General features: G+C 37.9%; 1 protein-coding gene across 3 annotated transcripts in view; it reads right to left on the bottom strand.

Annotated features, from left to right (window-relative positions):
- Positions 1-20489, bottom strand: part of TAB2 (TGF-beta activated kinase 1 (MAP3K7) binding protein 2) — a 91200-nt gene extending 70711 nt beyond the window's left edge. The window contains exon 1 of one of the 3 annotated variants that reach the window (XM_059400916.1): positions 20400-20489. The gene's annotated coding sequence lies outside the window, so the exon portion shown is untranslated. The remainder of the gene's footprint in view (positions 1-20399) is intronic. The other 2 variants (XM_059400917.1, XM_059400918.1) reach the window with 2 other exon arrangements.
- Positions 20490-21493: the final 1004 nt, after the last annotated feature.

The following is a 21493-nucleotide window of genomic DNA, read 5'->3' as shown; positions in this document are numbered from 1 at the left end:
TTTGTTACCTTGTAAACTTTATAGCTGTGAAATAAAGAACTCCCTCTTTTTTAAACTTAACGAAATTAAAAATGTTTTCTAAGTTAACTTGCATTTATTCTGTAATCAAAACAAACAAAAAATTTATTAGACTCCTCCTCTACTTATCATTTCAACTAGAACTCTTTGGTATGGCTTTCAAGGCCTTTTCCCATCTGGTGTCACTGACCCCTTCGGCAGTCTGAAGGCTACAGATATCTTCTCATAATATTTTTAAATGCATTAAATACAGTATGTAGGATTACAAAGAGTCAGTTTTACTAAAAATATAATTTTAAAAAATGGATTTAAATGCATAAATGATTACAAAGAATGCATAATGAATACAAATGCAAAATGATTACAAAGAAATTAAAAAAAAATACTGAAAGTTACCAAGTTTCTTTTAAACCTGTATTTGTGATATGTTTATATGCTTCTTTACTAATACTCAATAAAATAAAATCTAGCAGAAGTCTAATAACCTTAATTTTGAAGTAATCTGCATAAATTATATTAAGAAATATCAATAATCAATAATAAAGTAATATGGAAATATCTGTGCTTTACCATTAGTAATAAAGTCACGGCCACTGCTAATACTACTGTGCTTTACTGTTTAAAATCCTAATACAGATCTTTCTTGAGTTATGATGGGGTTCCAACCATCATAACCCCATTGTAACCTGAAAACACTGTAAGTCAAAAATTCATTGGATACACCTAACCTACAGAACATCACAAGTTAGCTTAGCTACCTTAAATGTGCTCAGAACACTTACATAAGGGCAAAATCATCTAAACAAAGCCGATTTTATAATAAAGTGTTAACTATCTCATGTAATTTATTGAACAGTGTACTGAATGTGAAAAACACAATGGCTGTTTGGGAGCAGAAAGGTTCTGTAAGCAAACATTGGTTGTTCACCCTCACAGTTTCATGGCTGACTGGAGGCTGTGGGTTGCTGTGCTGCCCAGCACACAAAAGAATCCGGCAGTACATATTGCTAGCCAAGGAAAAGATGGAAATTCAAAATTCGAAGTATCATTTCTGCTGAACACATATCTCGTTTGCATCATCAGAAAGTTGAAAAATTTTAAGTTGAACCACTGTAAATGGGGACTGTCCATAGAAGGAAATACTGAATTTCATTTATAGGTTCCTGTTAGTGAAAACATAAAAATGTAGGGTTTTTTCCTCATCTAAACACAGGGATTCCTCTAAAGTCTATCCTCAGACCCCTTCCGGTTCATGGAGCTAGAGTAAAACTCACACTAAGTCCACCTACTTTCATTTCACACTAGTCCTTTTACCCATAGGAATCCAGTCAGGCTTGTCTGAACATGTTTAACCCAGCTTTCTTTCCTGTACGCTACTGCCCGGACTTAAAATGTCATTTCTCCATCTTGATGCTTATCAAAATCTTAACTACTCCCCAAAACCAATTCAAGATTCATCTCCTTCTTGAATTCTTTTCTTACTGCTTCAGTCCACATGGATCTATTCCCAAAACTCCCACTGTACCTGTGGGTCAATGCTTCAAGATCCAACATTTAATTTTTCTCTTCTAATTCCACTTCTGTGTCTCTTCATCTAGGTTATAAAATCCTTGAGGACATGGGCTGCATCCTTGTAAATAAGACACTGCTTACATATAATAAAGGCATACAGAATATACTCACAATAAGCAAACTACTCTCAATAAATTAGAAGATCATTTTTGGGACAACTTTAAAAACAATAAAACATCAAGAAGGCCAAAAATTCCACAAAGCACCTAAAAGGCAGCATAAATTAAGTTTAACAGTTCACTTCAATTAAAACCTAGATATTCCTACTATATTAAAAATTCAGAAGCTTATTTACTAGGTAGTAATGAAGTCCAAGTAATAAATCAGGAAAGGAGTGGTAAAGTAGGCATAAAACAATGATTTGTTTCAAAAAATATTTGCTAAGCACCTACTACATGCCAGGCACTATACTAGATTCCACAGATTCAATGATTAAAAAAAACAAAGTATCTCACATAGGAATTTACTGTTAGACCTTGGACTAGAACCTAGGGCTCCTGACACTCATTCCGAAGCTCTGAAACAAAAAGCTATTTCTATCCTTCAGGACGGGTTAAGTGTGGAGCAAGGGGAATGTTCCCGACTACTTATTACTACTTACTAGAAGGTAGTAAATCATATAAAACATTATAAAAAAACTATTTGGAGCTATTAAAGGTATATATACACATATACACATTAAGTAAAACCTACATAGTGTTATTATTAAACATCATATAAAAACCTCTATACATAAAATCTATTAAAAAAACCATTTTGGGATAAGTTTCAATTATCTTATGCAGCATTATTTATTACCTAATGAAACCAGATGAATGAGGGGTTACTCTATTCATTGACTGATGTTTTAATCAGAAACACTTCATAAAGTTTTTTCTTCAAAGATCTCTATCCAGTTGACTCACTTATTTCAAAAAATACTAAAAACTTACGTACCATATCTCAGAGGTTGGGTGGGTATGGCATGAGGTGGTAAGAGTGATGGTGGTAAATACCATTCTAAGTAATCTGTCTTTCTTTTTTTTTTTTTTTCTAAGTAATCTTTCTTGTTGGAGGGAAGGGTCAAAAGATGAGGATAATGGGAATGTGGGTAGGAAACAAGGAATTGCTTTTCACATATTACAATTTCTACTGTTGATCATAACCACAAAGAAATTAATTTTCCTAAAAGGAAGTTCTTAGACCAATAGTAATGGAATACAGTGAGTGAGGGAGGCAAGGGCCAGGTGTGGAGGGACGAGTAAAACTAATAGCCTGACAATGCCATGCTAGGGACCCAAAGTTACTCTGTCCAAAACTTATCTCACTACCTCCCACCCAAAAATGTACCTCTATGTCAATTATTAATAACAGCATGATTCTGAAGCTGGCAATTTCAGGGTCTTCAACTGTTTTCCTTGCTACACACAATCAACAGCAAAGTTCCACTGATTATTCCCCACAAATATTTCTTGCATACATCCCCCTCTTTATATCCACAATGTCCTTGATCAGGTATCTGATACCTGGACAAACACAGTAACACAAGTCTCTTATCTGATGGTTTATTCTAACCTTAGACCTTCCTAAGCTGTATTTTGGAGTGGTAACAAACCTCTTAGCTCTTTTTTTTTTTTTTTTTAAGATTTTATTTATTTATTTGACAGACAGAGATCACAAGTAGGCAGAGAGGCAGGCAGAGAGGAGGAAGCAGGCTTCCTGCTGAGCAGAGAGCCTGAAGTGGGGCTTGATCCCAGGACCGTGGGATCATGACCTGAGCTGAAGGCAGAGGTTTTAACCCACAGAGCCACCCAGGTGCCCCGAACCTCCTAGCTCTTAAAACTCACATTCCTCCCTAACAGAGGTTAACAGATTTTGTAGAATTATACAGTACTGAGTATCCGTAGAAGGTGGTAACACTCATCTAGGGAATTATGGAAAAGGTGCTAAGCAGGAAAAGAGACTTGAAGACCAAGAACTTAGAGCAAAAGAGTCAGAAGAATTAGATAAAATTCAGGAAGGAGTGGGGTCAAGAAAGCCAAATGAAAATAAGCATAACAATAATGATTATAGAGTTTTATTATTTTGGTAATAATTTTATAGCTAATTTAGAATATAATAATTTTCTATAAACTAACATTTTTAAGATTTTATTACTGCATCAACAATATCAGAGAAAGCTTCTTCCAATAAACCTTATTAATCTGTTATAGAATCACATGACATAAATATGTGTATACAGATATATACATACACACACATATACACATACGTGTATAAACAAACTATATGGATCTGGAAATAAAATACATGGCTGCAAAAATAAATGTTCTCAGGTACTTAAATCTGCACTGGAACAATAAAGGCTCAGGGTATTTTTGTTTTGTAAAGCTCAAAGGAATAAAGGTTTATGAAAATGCTTTTGAAAGTATAATTATTACGAAAGAGAAAGTTGGCCTATAACTCTACCATCTACCTGGATATGGGAAGGACGAGTAAAAGATTTTTAAAATGTGCGCAGGAAATTTCTTATGAGACATGCTACTACGGGCTAAATTCTAAGCTCAGCCTACTATTTGCAATGTATGCCCCTTTCACTACAAGAGTCTGGGCTAAAGTTGTGATGATTTTTGCATAAATCCATTACCACAAGGAAAAAAAGAACAAATAACAATAGGCAAAATGTGTGCCTCACTAACTTTGGTTAGTATTGTTGCTATGTGCATTCTGTAGGAATATAATGTTTGTCTGAAAGCATCAACTCAAAATGTGGTACTCAGAAGAGACATATGGCCATAACCCATACTCTGGAATCTCAAAAATTCATTTACTTTCAAAAGCAAGCAAGGTTACTAGCTTTAAACTTTAGCAGTGTATATATGTGTGTTCACTCATTTACTCACAAATACTTACAGAGAGCTTAAGTGCCAAGGCATAGTACAAATGCTGTGAAAACTTACATTTAATGGGAGAAACTGCAAAGTAAACAGACTATTATAACACAATAAAGTAAATCCTACAACAGAAGAACTAAAACAAAGTGCTAGAAATATAGAAATTATCAATCAGAAAATATTACTAGAGTTAATTAGTTACAACAGAAAAGACTGTGGTATTTAAAAAGTATTTTCTGAAATACCTTTATATGAAGTAAACATATCTTAATGGAACTCAGAAGATCTGTCTTTTTACCAGTTCTGTAAATTGAGGCTCACCCTCTCCCTTCACCAATTTATTTTGGGGTCTAAGTCAGAAATTAAGGTCTCTTCCTTGCTAGATATTTTGCATACGTATTTTCAATTTTTGTTTTTGATCTGTCTCTCTGGCTGTTCTGTTTTTTCCTACAAGAGAAATATTGCCACAGAAAGCCTATAAGGCATTTAAATAATAGTGCCAAACCTTTTTCACAATACACATAGAAGTACTTCCTTTTAATAAAGGTTCAGGAGAAACCTCTGAAAATATAGACACATGTGTCTATACTACTATTATAGTCATCTTCCTGTCAGATTAGCATGGTTAAATACATTATTACAGGAAATACATATCCCCCAATCACATAATTTCTGGTGCTTTTTTTTTTTTTAAAGATTTTATTTATTTTATTTGACAGAGAGAGAGATCACAAGTAGGTAGAGAGGCAGGCAGAGACAGAGTGGGAAACAGGCTCCCTGCTGAGCAGAGAGCCCGATGTGGGGCTTGATCCCAGGACACTGAGATCATGACCTGAGCCAAAGGCAGCGGCTTAATCCACTGAGCCACCCAGGCGCCCCTCTGGTGCACTTTTAACATCAGATACACAACAGTAGGTTGATAAATAGAACCAATCCAAACTGGAACTTGGTAAAGTTCTTTATGTGGTAGGAAAATATGGCATTTTGCTAATAAACCTTAGATAAGATACAGTAAAAAGAAAAAGGTTACAGGGTATAGTTTTTAATAAATATTGCTAGACTATAAATTTCTCATATATCAACTCAATTGTTAACTCTCAAATTTCCATTTCTAGCCTGGATCTCTTGCTGGAATTCTATTTTGTATACCAAATCACCTACTTGATATTTATAAATCTAATGGGCCTTTCAAAGTTAACATGTCCAAAAACAAATCTTGACTGCCCAGCCGAAGCCTGCTACTTCAATGTCTCCTCCAATTCAATAAACAGCGACTCCACAGTTCCAACTGCTTGGGCCAAAAATTTTAGGAGTCATCTACGACTTCTCTTTTATGCCTCAGATCCAATTCATCAGCAATTCCTGCCCACACAAGGTTTGACACATATCCAAAATCTGACCTCTTCTCACCCTTTCCTGTTACTACCCTGGTCCAAGACACTATCATCTTTCATTTGGACTAATGTAATAATTTCCAATATGATTTCCCTGCTTATAACTTTGCCCCACTCCCACAGTTTATTCCACATAGCAGCCTCAGTGAATCTTAAAAAGAAAAGTTACCGTCAGTTTAAAAGTTTAATGAAGAAAAATATGATCCTATTAATTGATGTAGAAAGAGTACTTTATAAAATTTAATACCCAATCATGATAAAAATTCTTGAAATTGAAAGGGAACTTTCTTAATCTGATAAACAGCATCTACAAAAAACCTACAGCTAACATATACTTAATGCTGAAAGACTGAATGCTTACTCCTAAGATCAGGCACAAGACAAGCTTGTTTGATCTCACCACTCCTATTAAACACAGTACTGGAAGTACTAGCCAGTGCAGTAAGACAAGAAAAACAAATAAAAGGCACACAGATTGGAAAGAAGAAAGAAAATTATCTCTATTCACAGACATATTAGAAAACTCACAGGATCTACAAAAAAACTCCTAAAAATTGTTCAGCTTATCAAGGTCTAAGGAAACAAGGTCAGTTAACAGAAATCAATCCTAAACTAGCAATGAACAACTAGAAACCAAAATTTAAAACACAGTATCATTTACAAGTGTTTGGTATAAGTCTAACAAAACATGTACAAGGTTTGTGTACTGGAAACTAAACAATGCTGATGAAAGAAATCAAAGACCACCTAGATGTAAGAAGAGATATAGTGTTCACAGACTGAAAGACTCAGCAAGGTAAAAATACAGATTTTCTTCAAATTGATCTATAGATTTAATGGAGTTCCTACCAAAATCCATGATTTTTATAAAATTTTATAAATTTTACATGGAAAAGAACTGGAATAGTTAAGAAAAAAATCTGAAAAAAGGCAAATTAAACTGGAGGAATTTTACCATCTGGTTTTAAGACTTAACTATATATAGTGACAATAATCAAGATCGTTACTAATGGAGGGAAAGACACAAAGATCAGTGGAACTTAACAGAGAACCCAGAAACAGACCCTTACAAATACAACCATTTGATCTGTGACACAGGTACAAAAGCAATTCAATGGAGGAAGGATATAATTTCCAACAAATTGTGTTCAAACAATCTAGACATCCACAGACAAAAATGATCCTGAATCTAAACTTTACATCTCAGGGGTGCCTGGAAGGCACAGTTGGTTAAGTGTCTGTCTTTGGCTCAGGTCATGATCCTGGGTCCTGGGATCAAGTACCACAATGGGCTTCCTGCTCAGCAGGAAGTCTGCTTCTCCCTCTGCCCTTACCTCTCCCCCAGCTTGTGTGAGGTCTCTCTAATAAAATCTTTTTTAAAAAATAAAATCTTACGGGCGCCTGGGTGGCTCAGTGGGTTGAGGCCTCTGCCTTCGGCTCAGGTTATGATCCCAGGAGCCTGGGATGGAGTTCCACATCGGGCCCTCTGCACAGCAGGGAGCCTGCTTCCTCCTCTCTCTCTCTCTGCCTGCCTCTCTGCCTGCTTGTGATCTCTGTCTGTCAGGTAAATAAATAAAACTTATTTAAAATTTATTTTTTTTTAAATCTTAAAAATACAAAACAAAACACCCAACTTAAAAAAATAAAATAAAATCTTAAAGAAACAAACCACATCTTAAATAAAAATTAAGTCAAAAGGATCATATCTCTATATATCCAAAATGTAAAGGTTTCGGAAAACTTACAGAAGAAAATTTGGGATCTAAGGTTATATAGTGAGTTCTTAGACTTGACAACAAAGGCACAATCCACAAAAGGAAAAATGGGTAAGTTCAACTTCATCAAGATTAAATTTTTTTGCTCTGCAAAGGACAATCAAAAAAATAGACAGATAAGCCACAGACCAGGAGAAAATATTTACAAATCACATACTTGACAAAGCATTTGTATCCAGTATATTTAAAGAACTCACTAGACTAAACAAGAAGAAAAAAAAAATCCCATTAAAATATGAGCAAAAGACTTAACAGACACTTTACTATATAGGATATACAGAGAGCAAAGCACATGAAAATATACTCAAAATCATTAACCATTAAGGAGATGCAAATGGATACTTTGATAAGATGCCACTACAAACCTAGCAGAATTTCTGAAATAAAAAATACTGACAACACCAAAGGCTGGTTAAGGATGTGGAGAAACTGGATCTTTCATATATTGCTGGTGGGAATGTAAAATGGTATAGCCACTGTGGAAAAGTGGTAATTTTTATAAACATGTATTTATCATACAACACAGCAAATGTACTCCTGGGGACTTACTGTAGAAATGAAAATGTATTTTCACAAAAACCTGTAGAGTTTTATTTTTATAGAAGACTAGAAACTCAAAAGTCCTTCTGTCAGTCAATGGTTAAACAAACTGTGGTAGATCCATACAATGGTATACTTCTTTGACATTAAAATAGAATCAACTACTGATAGAGGCATTAACTTGGATGAATCAAGAGCATAATGCTGAGTAAAATAAACCAATCTCAAAAAGTAACATAATGGGTGATTCCATTCAGACAATACTCTTGAAGCACCAAAATTATACTGACAGAGAACAGATCTGTGGTTGTCAGGGGTTAAGGTTGGGGAAAAAACACAAAGGAGTTTCTTTGTGGTGATGAAACAGTTCTAGTTCTATATCCTGACTGTGATGGTTACAAGAATCTTATATATGTATGATGAATGATATATAGCCATACACACATAAAGTGAACAAACATGTTCTAAAAAACGAGGGGAAAAAAGGCAAATAGATCATGTCTTAAAACCCTTCAGGGCTTCTTATCACATCCTGAATAAAATCTAAAGTCTTTACTACGATCTAAAGACACTACATGAAATACATACTTGGATCTCATCACCTTTCCCCCCTCTCTCAGCTCCAACTACAGTGGCCTTCTTGCTCTTAGAACATGGCTAGCAGACCCCCACCTAAAGGCCTCTGGACGTGTTATTGCCTCTATTTGGAAAGCTCGTTTCCTTTATCACTTCATCAGGTACGTATTCAAATGTCATCTAATCAGAGAAGGCTTCCCAGTCTTTCCCCAATAAAGTGGTATCTTCCTACTCTCTCTTTAGGAACCTTGAAATGAACAGAAAGAACTCAAATATATTCCTCACACGTTATTGCCCTGGTATGTTCTTATGCTGGTAAATGGCAGGCATTACACTAGGCACTCTGGTACTCAAGCCAGGGCATGTGGACCATTACCTTGTTTTATTTCACACTCAGTATTCTCTTCTCAAATTCATTACGTACTCTTCTCTTTAATCATTGCCTTAATTCATTAGTCCAGTTCCTTATCCAAATACATGGCTGTAAGGCCTGCCCGTTCCTTCCAACCCTGGCTCTTTTCTAAATATTCTGTACACTACAGCCAGAAAGATCTTTTTTTTTTTTTTTAATTTATTTATTTGACAGACCAAGATATCATAAGTAGGCAGAGAGGCAAGCAGAGGGGGAAGAGGAAGCAGGCTCTCCGGTAAGCAGAGAGCTTGATGTGGGGTTCCATCCCAGAACACTGAGATCACGACCTGAGCCAAAGGCAGAGGCTTTAACCCACTGAGCCACCCAGGTGCCCCCAGAAATCTTTTTAGAATGTTAATTTAAGCACTTGCCTTTCATCATTTATAGACTAAGGCAAATCTACCTTACAGAGCATAGAGGTATTTTCATGCTCTGTCTTCTAATTTTCCACCTCATTTCCTACTGACCCCTCACTAGTGCCTATGCATGATGAAACTACAGTTACTTAAGGTGTGTGGACTTTCCTTCTTCCATCCTTCACACATATTGTTTTCTCGGACAGAAATGGCCTCTCTTCTCCCAGCTTGTACTCCTGGTCTGACATACGCTCAGATTAAGCATCATCTCTCCTATGAAGATTTCTGTCGTATCCCTTCATCCCTCACTGAGTCAGACACTCCTTCTATAGAGTCCTTAAGGGTTTTACCACTACCACAGCATTTGTTACAGAATAGCACACCAGTTTTTATACATGTCTGCTGAAGGCAAGACCTAGATCTTATTCATTTCCATCTCTGTCACCAGCAAAGTACCTAGCACACAGCAAAAACTCAAAAACAACTCAAAACTATTAGGTAAGTGAATTAGGTTGACTAATAAAGAATGTAGAAATAAGACACAGTGGAAGATTGAGTCAGGCAAGATTCCCTGGGTTAGCCAACTATTTCACACAGGTGTGTCACAGAAGGCATCTGAAACAAATTCTGTGGAGTTTCTGTCTACTCTTTTGATCACGTGACAGTCCATGAAAGTTGAAGTACTAATCCTGTAGCTTGGTTTGGCTAAGATCACCAGTTCAATTTTCCCATGAACCAGCTACCTTCCCCACCAAAGTACTTCCTGTTCCATTTGCTGATATATGGGAATGGCTCTGAACAGTAATCCTGTAAATTCATGCCATTGTTCACAGGGGGAAAATCTCCTGAAGAGAATGAAGATGTCTCACTCAGGCTGACCAACTACTTCATCTACAAAAGCCCTGGAAAAGAAAACGAAAAACAAAAAAACGAAACCTCCAAGTAAGGAAGGAAGGAAGAGAGGAAGGGAGGAAGGAAAAAAAAGGCAGGCTGGCAAGCTCAACCACACAGGTCAATACATTTTCCTATGTAAAAAAGCAGAACTGTGGAAATGGAAATTTATTTTTCCATTTCCTTAGAAAATCATCATAAAGTGGCAAACAGTACTTAACTTAAGTACCATTCAGGTAAATGTTAGCTACAAGGTAAATAGCAAGTTGCTCTCAATGCAAATACACAGTACCTGTATCTCCACCAACTTTTGTTTGACAATGATATCTTAGATATCTCTGTGAAGTACTTTTTCTTTTCAATTCTAGCAGCTACTTAACTGTGATGCCTACATACAACTGCTTCAGTTCCAAAGAGTAAATGTCCATGTTTATGAGGTCACTAATTGCAACTATACAAGCTGTGCTTAATAGATTAAAATGGAACATACATTGTATGTCGAATTCCTTTCAAAAAACCACTGAGGTTTTTTTGTTTGCTTCTGCCTATATTACTGTCTTCACTAGAACTATTTTCTAGGGATGACTTAGCACCAATAAAAACCTATGATCAGGAAATGCTAGTATAAAAGACAGGACAGCCTACAGAAAGTTAAGAATATGGAAGCAAGTATCTATCTTATTTTTATACCATAGATTTGAATGTAATTAATTTCTTTTTTTTTTTTTTAATTTATCTGATACAGAGAGAGAGAGATCACAAGTAGGCAGAGAAGCAGGCAGAGAGAGAGGGGGAAGCAGGCTCTCCACTGAGCAGAGTGCCCGATGCGGGGCTCAATCCTAGGACCCCAGGATCATGACCTGAGTGGAAGGCAGAGGCATTAACCCTCTGAGCCACCCAGGTGCCCCTGAATGTAATTAATTTTTAAAGCAGACTTCCTCAATTTAAATCCTTATGTAATTGATTACTGATCTGTTACATATAAGATGAACTCTGCTGCAAAGGACAAAAAAGCAAAAATTTGCTGACTTAATTATTATTGGCATTAAGTGACCCATCTGAAAGGTTCTGAAAATACGTTAAGTTTTTAAAATAATGGCATTTGAGGAAAACAAAAATTACATAAATAATCCTACAAACTACATACTGACTTTGCTAAAAGAAAAACTATTCAGCTATTAGAAACAACACTAAAAAGACCAATGTAGATTTCATAATCCTCTCTGCAATATTATTATTTATCTAATGATTAATGACTAAACTTCCAATGCCTCATGGCTTTATTTTACAGACTGTACACAAACCACACGTGTTAAGAGTAAAGTGTATTTATTACCTCTAGGGTTAGAGATTTCATATACACACTACAAAATGTTCTAAACATACTTTTTATTCATTCATTCATTCATTTATACTGTTTAGCAGTAACCACAGTAATTGGATTTATATTTTAGTAATAAATTACTTGTATTACTTATAATGCAGGGAAAGTTCTGAAATTTACTGGATGATAAACTAATGGTATTTGTTAATATATTAAAATACTATTTATGCAGATAGCACTTATGCTAATTAGTAGAGTAAAATATCCTACAACAATCACATTAATTCACTCAATAGATTAAGATTAAAAAACTTAGGAAAGATCAAAGCACAAAATCATAGTTAATCCAGTAATAAACATTGGGAAAATCAGCACTATATTCCTTTTAAATGTGAAATAGACACAGAAGAGTATTACTGAAATAACTTACAAAATATTAACTAGGAACTTAAAACAGAAAAGGTACAAATCATTTTATATAAAGTAGCACAAGTTTTATGGTATTATATTTAACCTCATATTTAAGGTGTTTTCAAATATGATCCGTGGCAATTTTCTAATTAGAAAGAACTTAATTATGAGCATGGACTACTTTCAAATTGAAAATAAAGGCTTCTTCACAGGAAAGGGTAAGGAAAATACAAAGAAGTCACACATTTATTTTGTTGATTAAAAAATAATGATGATGCTTTGTTTATTTCATCCTTGGTCCAAAGAGTAAGAGTAAATTAGTAGAGAAATTATTTTCTTTTCATTCTATTTTTTGAGGAAAAATAAGGTACCCTGAAGGAAAAACCTAACAAAATTCCAAATGTAAAATTACTTCTAATTATTTAAGCTATATGTCTTATGTAACTACAAGAATTTGCCTTGTTCTATTTGAAAGATTAATACTTTAAAAAATTAAACTTGACTAAATAGAAGGCACTCAATATGAAGCTGACATGAAAAAGTTACAGGGAAGAAAAGATGCCTTGAAAAGCACAAGATTATCATAGGATATATTCTCCATTTTGACTATTTATTGATGCCTATTAGGTTCAAAGTCAGTACAGTACTAAGTAACATAAGAAATACAGATAATGTAGTTAAAACTACCATTCAAGGTAAGTATTAGTATGCATTATTTTTCTGAAGAGAAGTCCTAGGCTCAAAGAGTTTGAGAGGTCAATCTAAGGCCACATACTTAGAGCCAGCAATACAACCCAGGAGTTGAACTTGTGCTCATTGACTTCAAAGCCCAGGTCTTTTCTTATTAACCCTGAGTGAATCCCCCATGATAAACTTAAGATATTTAGTTAAAGGGGTAGAGATTGACAAGTTGACAAGAGAGACCAACTCAAAATCAAAAGTAATATTCTCTTCAGTTGTTGACAGAACCAAAACTAAGTAAACTCCCCTCATCTCTTATCTCTCCAGTTTATATCAGAGTTACTGTTTTTGTTGATTTGTCTAACTAAGCAAAACTTGCCTGGTGTGAGAATCCTCTTCTACAAGGTCAAGTTGCTGATTTCAAGTTTTCGTTTGTATTGGCAAGTATTTTCTCTCATTGATAGGGAATGGAAAATCATTCCACTGAACAGTCATTGGCTCTATATTGATGAAACAAGCCTGCCCAGCTGGCAAGATGACAAGCAGCAAACCTGTGATGTGCTCAGTTTTGCTGACACCAAAACAGTTAACATTAAGATAGGCCCAAAGAAATTTTCCTTAATATAAATGTTAAGAGTAAAACTTCAAACTAAAACTCAAAATAATAGTATTATCTATTAATTCAAATAGAAGTATGGTTAATAAACCAGGGAGTAAGTAGATTTTAGTAATTAAAAGGACTCTTTTACACACTTTTGGGGAAGGGGCAATAATTTGCTGTCATTCTCCCAGAACACGTCTTCTGCACCAGCCAAACAGGCAAGTTAAACGGTCAGAATTACCCCCCAGAAATGTTCACAACTTTGCTGGTAGCACTAATCTCTCTAATATATCTAGGAATGTGGCATTGCTTTGACTTACTGTTTTGGCAAGGTTGGGTGGAGGGATCGGATGCAGGGATCACACGGTTTGATAAATTAATTCTTTTGAATAATATTTTAGTAACAACCAACATTCATTTATTTCCACCAAAATCTTCGTTAAATTTTAAACTACTCTTGCTTCTCTCCTGTCTCTTTCTCTGCAGGACCTTCCCAACCTGTATTATTTGACTTCTTTGACTTTTGCTAGGACTGTTTTTGTTTTTCTTAAGTGAAACAAGAATGCCATTTTCTTTAACAATGCAATTAAAATATTACAAATTCTTACCATGCTCTCATCTATGTCCTACCTGTTTGTGGATAAATCAGACTTTCCTTCTGAAGCCAAACTGTGGGAATATTCCTTTTTAGTGGTAGGTTGTTACAGTTCAAAACAAGTCAACAAAAGACCGTAAGAATATCAAAATATTAAATTGTATTCCTATCTCATTTCTAAAACAGTATGGGAATACATCAAATTTGAATATAAAACAATTTGCTCCTATATACCTTTGAAGAACATTTTCTTAAAACCTAAGAAATATTTTGTATAAACGACTAAATATCTTAGAAGTTGAGGAAATCTTGGGTTTTAAGAAAGCTAAAATTACGGGTGCCTGGGTGGCTCAGTGGGTTAAAGCCTCTGCCTTCGGCTCAAGTCATGATTCCAGGGTCCTGGGATCGGAGCCCCCGCATTGGGCTCTCTGCTCAGCAGGGAGCCTGCTTCCCCCTCTCTCTCTGCCTGCCTCTCTGCCTACTTTCTCTCTGTCAAATAAATAAAATCTTAAAAAAAGAAAGAAAGCAAGCAAGCAAGCAAGCAAGCTAAAATTACTATACATTAGGCAGAGGATAACTTGCCACAGAACAGGAAAAAGTTGGCTGATGTTAAGATTTAAACACAAGAAAAACGGTTACTGTTGAAGTAGGGTGGGGTGGGATGATTTTCTGTGAAAACACGAATATTCCCCACATTATAAGATTGTAACAACGTGACTGAACCCAGTTAATTCATAAAGCCAGTATAAATCTATAGTTTCATTGAAAGTTCTTTAAAAAGAAAGATAAACTTATCTTTTAACAGTTAAGAGCATGTAAGTATGTGTGAATTATTTTTTCTATTCTTATAAACACTGCTATTCACTTTTTCACTTGAATGTCAACAACTTCATAGGAATAGGTTAATAAATGCCAATCTAGCTGCAAATTACTGATTTCTTCCTTTCAATTTCTGTGGTATATTTCAAATTTTCGGCTAGATTTTTAAAAAATGACTTTCAGGAGACCTTGCCTGACACCTCAGTCTGTGCTTAAACTAGAGATTCAAAGTAGTCACTTTTCAAACTCAAAAGTGGCTTACCACCAAAATGAGTTGTGATACACAGAAAAACTAAGAACCATTCAACATTTAACACACAGTATTTCTTGAGCTCTTAAGCAGAGGCCAACCACTGAAGATATGGTGAAGTCAAAACTGAAATGAAAATAAACCATGGTCTGTCCCTAAGAAGCTCAGTTAGTGATCTTCCAGAATAAAAATGAAAAACAAATACTTCAATTTAACTGGCTATTCCACTTTCCCCTCAAAAAAACTCATCAACAATTCGTACTTTTTTATCTCTGTAAAAGTTTTCCTTAATATTTTGTGAATTCTTTGGATTAACCCCTTCACACAATAAAGGAGTAATAAATAATGAAAAGAGCAAACATTTATCAAATGCTTTACCGTATGCCACGCTATACTAAATGTTTCACAACTATTGCATAAATTGGAACCTTAACACACTATTTGTATTTGTCAAAATGCTGAGATCCAGCTTGTCAATCTTAATAAGCTATGTCACAATGTTCTGTCACCAGAAAAACACTGTATACCTGATATCACATTGACTAGGCAACTGTACCAATTTCCCAGACAGTGCTAGTGACTGTAAGTTATAGGTGCATTTTAATTAACCTTTGCTATCAGACAAGAATGCTTTAGTTGCTCAAATGAAATATATATTAAACAATGCCCCACAGTGTTACCAGAGCTTCTTGGAAGGGTCACCAACTTCAACTATATTTGTTTGACAGAACTTTCTGGTAAGCAGCAAACAAAAATGTTACAACTTACCTAGCCCCTTCTATATAGCAGATAATTGACACAAAATGTATAATTTATAATCACATCAACCTTAGTGATATACACTACTTTTAGACAGAAGAGAACAAGTTCAGAGAGGCTACAAAATTGTAATCCTCTCTGAATCACAAAGCTAATCAGTGGCAAAATGAGGACAGCAGACTCTAGATTTTCTATTGAGCAACAAAGCAGTTTTCTGAAGTATGCACAATAGGAAACTGCTATCAATGGAAACTATAAAGTACAGACATAATTGCATTTCAAAAGTTATAAAATATATTCCTAAAGAAAAAAACTGCAAGTTTTTGTTTTTGAAATCAAGGATAATAATTGAGCATACAGTTCTGAAAAGAGCCAATAAACAATGTCCATTCTCAACAAATTTTTCTGTTTTATTTTCTCCACAGGACTTTTTCACCCAAGACATATTAATTTTACTCATTTGTTTTTCACTACCAAAATGTAAACTATGTGAGAACAGAAATTCTATGTCAGTCACTGCTGCTACCTCCAACATCGCAAAGGTTCCTGGCACACAGTAAGTGCTCAATAAATATTTGTGAAGCAAATGAAAGTTTGGCACCCAGTAGGCATTTAGTAAATATTACTGTCTTTTTCTTTCCTTTCCTATGAAAGAAACACTAAAAAGATATTAAATTTTTAAAGGTCAAAAAAATTTCATGATTCCCTTGATAACGAAATTTTGAACTGGAACAGATTAGAAATGCAACAGATTTATTAAAATTTAACATTAAAAATATTACAAAGCAAATCAAAAAGACATTCAGCAATTTACCACGCATCAAGAGAGAAGGGGGAGTCTACATAAATTGTATTTTGAAAAAATGCTCTTTTAAGTGCCAAACTTTAATTGATTTTCATAGGTATGTTTTGTGACATTAGTATCTATGATTTTAGTTTGTGGCAATTCTGGCTTGGATCTCCTGAAATATCAACTTGTCACCTGACACTTTTTACTGTGCTTTTAACAGTAGCTCATTCCTCTTCTGAGGATTAAGAAATGAGAAACTAAGCATATTCTATAAAGTGACTATATAGAAATCAGAGTGAAAGGCTAAATGAAATGCTTAACTTTAATGCCAGAAGGTTACCTGGTACTAAACATTGTGTTTTTAGGGATGGAATGAATACTTAGAAAACAAAGAAAAAGCCATTCTTATCTATGACTTTATCAAGATCACAGTCAGGTTTAGTGGTCAACAAAAGAGAATGCTGAAAGTACAATACTAGCTACCCCATAAGAGTACTTCCTCAGGTTTTTTAGCTTTCTGATTAATCAAGTGTCCTTGATTTTATAGGACCAGAATCACAAGAAATGAAATGTCAAACTACTGTGTTTTCAAAATATGAGCCAGAGGTAAGTAATATAAATAAATTCCCATAATTTAAATGTCTCCAAATTCTTACCACTTTGATACAGTTTTATTTCATTTTTTATAAAGATTTTATTTATTTATTTGTCAGAGAAGAGTACAAGCAGGCGGAGTGGCAGGCAGAGGGAGAGGCAGGCTACAACCTGAGCAAGGAGTCCAAAACAGATTTGATCCCAGCACCCTGGGATTTCTACCCGAGCTGAAGGCATAAGCTTAATCAACTGAAGGTTTAAAATAAGATGACATACATATGGTCAGAGTCTATCAAAAGATTCAGAGCAAATACCCTTAGTACAGTTCAGCATGATCATTTTCCTATGCTTGGTAGCCACCACTACCCACATCTACATATTTATAGCTACCCAAAACTGTTCATCTAATAATCCCTTATCTTCTCCTCATTACTATTTTGCCTCAGTCTTCGCATTGTGAAGACCTCATAAGCTTTCTATTACAGACAGTCCCAATTCAGATGGATCAAATAAAGATGGCATAAGTGAAACAAAGGAAAAGTGCTACTACTGTTCTCTGGGTCATAGGAGCCTGGCCAGGTAGAGATATAATGGAATTGAAGCCTTTCTGATTTACAGTTTAATTTACAAACTTTACATGTTGGGAAGATTATCAGACACTTTTTTCTAAACGATCTATAAAAGACAAAAATTCCCACTTCAAGTATGTTGATGATTGTTAAAAAAAAATAAACTTTTAGTCTTCATCAATTTATGTTTCTTAAAAAATGTTCAGAAAATTCAGACATCCCTCAAGGAATTTGTGGCAAGAAATGTATAGTTTCATGTAAATGATCTACATTACATCTATTTTTCAAAATGTGGTGTGTTCAGATATATGTGTACATTTCATCCTGAACAGTATTGAGAAAAGAATTTTCCTTACAGAGAAAATGACAGAAATAGAATAAACTTTTACTTGTATAATGTTAAGATAATTACCCACGTTACTAATACTAAAGAAGGAATACTCATTAACATAATTGGGGATCTGGGTAGTGTCTACCGAACTGAAGTTTAAAAACCTCATTTCATTAGATATAATAACTGTATGCAAGTCTTAAAACAATCCTTAGTTGAAGCCAAGTACTTCTTCCCACTAAAGAGAGGACCAAATATAGATGTTATTTCAATCAAACAGGACTGGTTTAAGTCAAAATATATTTTTCAGGAAACTGGTATCAGATGAGATGCCCATCATTTACCGAGTTCTTAATGAGTTAAAAGAGCACAGGCTCTACTATTTAATCAGTTCACCAAAGAGGGGTGAATAACTACAGTTCATCAGTGTCCTGTGAGAATACTTTTAAACTCAGAAAGTCATTACCACGTACCCAAAAGAAAAAAATGAAATAATGGAGTATATTCAGTGGATGACTTATCTAATTAACACATTCAACTTTCAGTTGATCCTTTAAAGATTTAAATCGTAAGACCTTATATTAGAAACTGATTAGATAAAAAGGAGGAAAAAAAAAACCCAAAACAAAAGAAAAAACCAAAAAAACCCCAACAGAAGTTCTGAATCACTGGAATTTTTGTTCTATTTCCTGTTAACATACTGATGGTACCATCACTCAATATATTTATTCCATATATGTTTTTAAATGCTTAAGGATCCCTTTTAAACTAACTTGGCCCTAATTTAATTTGTAGCTCATTTATCTGACAATTCCTTCCATTGTTTCTAATTTAAGTGCTCAGCCAAAACATACACTAAGATGAAAAGCATGCCCTCTTTTATTAGAAAATGCAATGGTTTCAAAACTAAAGTTCCAAACTGCAGGGTTTATTAAAACCAATCACGATTTCACTGTCACGCAAAAAGGGGGCCAATACTTTGCTACTTGTGGCAACCAGTTAAGTGTGGCAACCAATTAGCAGTGTAAAAACTGAAAGCAAAAATTCTATTCCATGCCCACCAAAATTCCCAGCCAACTCTGATATTGCATAATGAGCAAGATTTTCTGAGTGAGCTAAAGCACAGATCAGTTCCTTTTATAAAAAAGTGAATCAACCTGACCCTAAAATTTGACACTTTGAAATCTTACCTAAAACAGACAAAATGGATGCAAAATTATACTGCCTCACTGTTGTCTCCAATACGACCTTAGTGTTCAAGAACTTTCCAGTGAATAAAATGCTCTTGAAAACAGCCTCGAACTGGGGACCTGAATTTCATGAACTACTGAGAAACCCCTGTGAAGCTGCAAACTCCCTCCGCTCTCCTGGAAACCCCTCTTATCAGAAACATTTGAAGAATTTCTCCACAACAATTAAGCGGACTTGAAGAATGGAAACCTAACATCTCAAATATACTATATATGGAATGAAACGTAGCCAAACACATAAATACAAACACACGTTCTCTGAAACCTTGATATACAACTCTGCCGGAGCAATTCGACAGCATCACCAACAGAAAGATACACCTGTCACCTGTTCAGCAATACCCAGGTCCTTTCAGCCTCCCAGCTACAACCACAATCTTAGGGTTGGAGTTCGTATGGACAGAACACTAGAATTACCCAGTGAAATTAGGGGGCCACATATTCACAGCGGGGCTTGCTCCCCACTTCAAGAAGGCTGCAGAAAACCAACGCTGCAAAGGGAGCGAAGTTCTCCCCCACCCCCGTCCCCCCCACATCTCTTTCACTCTCTCCCCCCACCACCCTCGCTAAGTCATCTTTATCCGGACCATGGCTCCCCAAAAAGGAGTTTTCCTTTCCCCCTCCCCCATCTCACACATGCCTGAGGGGCGGGCCGGGGGCAGCGGTGCAGGCAGGGGCCCTCCCCACCCCCTGGCACCCTCCCCTACCCGGGGCTCTCCCCGGCTCCCGACTCCAATGAATGCCCCCCTCCCCCTACACACATACTCCCCGGAGCCCAGGCCCGGCCCGAGGCTCCCCACCCCCACTCGGTCGGGAGGACTTTGGGGGGCCTCCCACTCTGCCTCGCCACTGGGGGAGGAAGGAGGCGGAGGGAGGAAGAGTGAGAGGAAGAAGCGGGCGCCCCGCAAGGGCCCAGCGAGTCAGCAGAGCCCCTTCCAAACGAAGGGGGGGTGCGGGGAGTTGAGGGGAGAGCCGGGACTGGGGATCCCGCCGAGGCCCGGCAGTGCTGTCCGTTTACCCTTCGCCGCCGCCGCTTCCCCCTCCTCCTCCTCGGCCGCCGCCGCCGCCTCTCCCACTAGGGCAGCCGTCTCCACCGTCGCCGCTGCCGCCTCCACCACCACGGCTGCCGCCAGCGCCGCCGCCGCCGCCTCCGATTCCACCCGGCAGGGGGGACACCTCAGCCCTCCCTCCCTCCCCGCTCAGCCCCTCCGATCGGCCGCCGCCGCCAACTCCCTCCGGCCGCTGCCGCCGCTGCTCGTGGCTGAGGGGGAGGGGAGGAGAGGGGGTCGGGCTGGGTCGCCCCGCCGGCGGCTGCTGCAGATCAAAAACGCTGGCTGGGTGGCGTCGCCGCTCCCCGCTCCTCGGCTCCGGCTCGCTCGGCCTCCCCACCTCCCTCTGCCCCCACCCCCCTCGCGCTCGCCTGCCCTCCCCCCACCCCCCCAGCTCTCGCTAGCTCTCGCCGCGGCTCCGCCAGCCCAGTGCAAATCAAAATACTGTCACACAATATGGCGGCTGCGCCGCCGGCAAACACCGCGAGATCTGCGGCCGCTGCTGAGGCGGCGGCTGTGACGAGGCCTCCCCCAGCCGGCCGGCGGCGGCGGCGGCTGCAGCGGCGGCGTGGGGATGCTCTTTCTCCGCCCTGCACCCCTCCCCCGACACTCGCAGCCTCCACGCCCGCTTAGCGAAAGCCGGAGCGAGAGCCCGGCTCCGCGACGCGAACTGGCGCTGGCCGCCGCCGGGGCCGTGCCAGAGGGGCAGCCGGCGCAAAGAGCTCGGGGAGGGCCCGGGAGCCTACGTTTTCAAATCCCGACCGCTCATACTTTGGAGGGCTGTGTGTGTGTGTGTGTGTGTGTGTGTGTGCGCGCGCGCGCGCGTGCGCGGGTGTGTGCGGAGAAAGTGCAAGTTCCCCCACCCCACGGGGGCCGGTAGCAGTTCGCGCTGAAATCTGTCCGGAAGCGGGCGGCGGGACCTGCCCCGGATCGACCGAGCCCGCGGGTGGGGGCCTAGTGCTCGGGGCTGGGGGCGGCCCCGCCGCGGGCCGGGGCCGCGGGGGGCAGCAGGTGGGCACGCGGCGGAGGCTGTGTCTGGCAGCGGTGGGGCCGGGACACACCC

This window comes from Mustela nigripes, chromosome 5 (genome assembly GCF_022355385.1).
Source record: "Mustela nigripes isolate SB6536 chromosome 5, MUSNIG.SB6536, whole genome shotgun sequence".
NCBI classification, from domain to species: Eukaryota; Metazoa; Chordata; class Mammalia; order Carnivora; family Mustelidae; genus Mustela; species Mustela nigripes.
The sequence above is the reverse complement of the archived record's forward strand: the minus strand, read 5'-3'. Positions and strand labels throughout refer to the sequence as shown.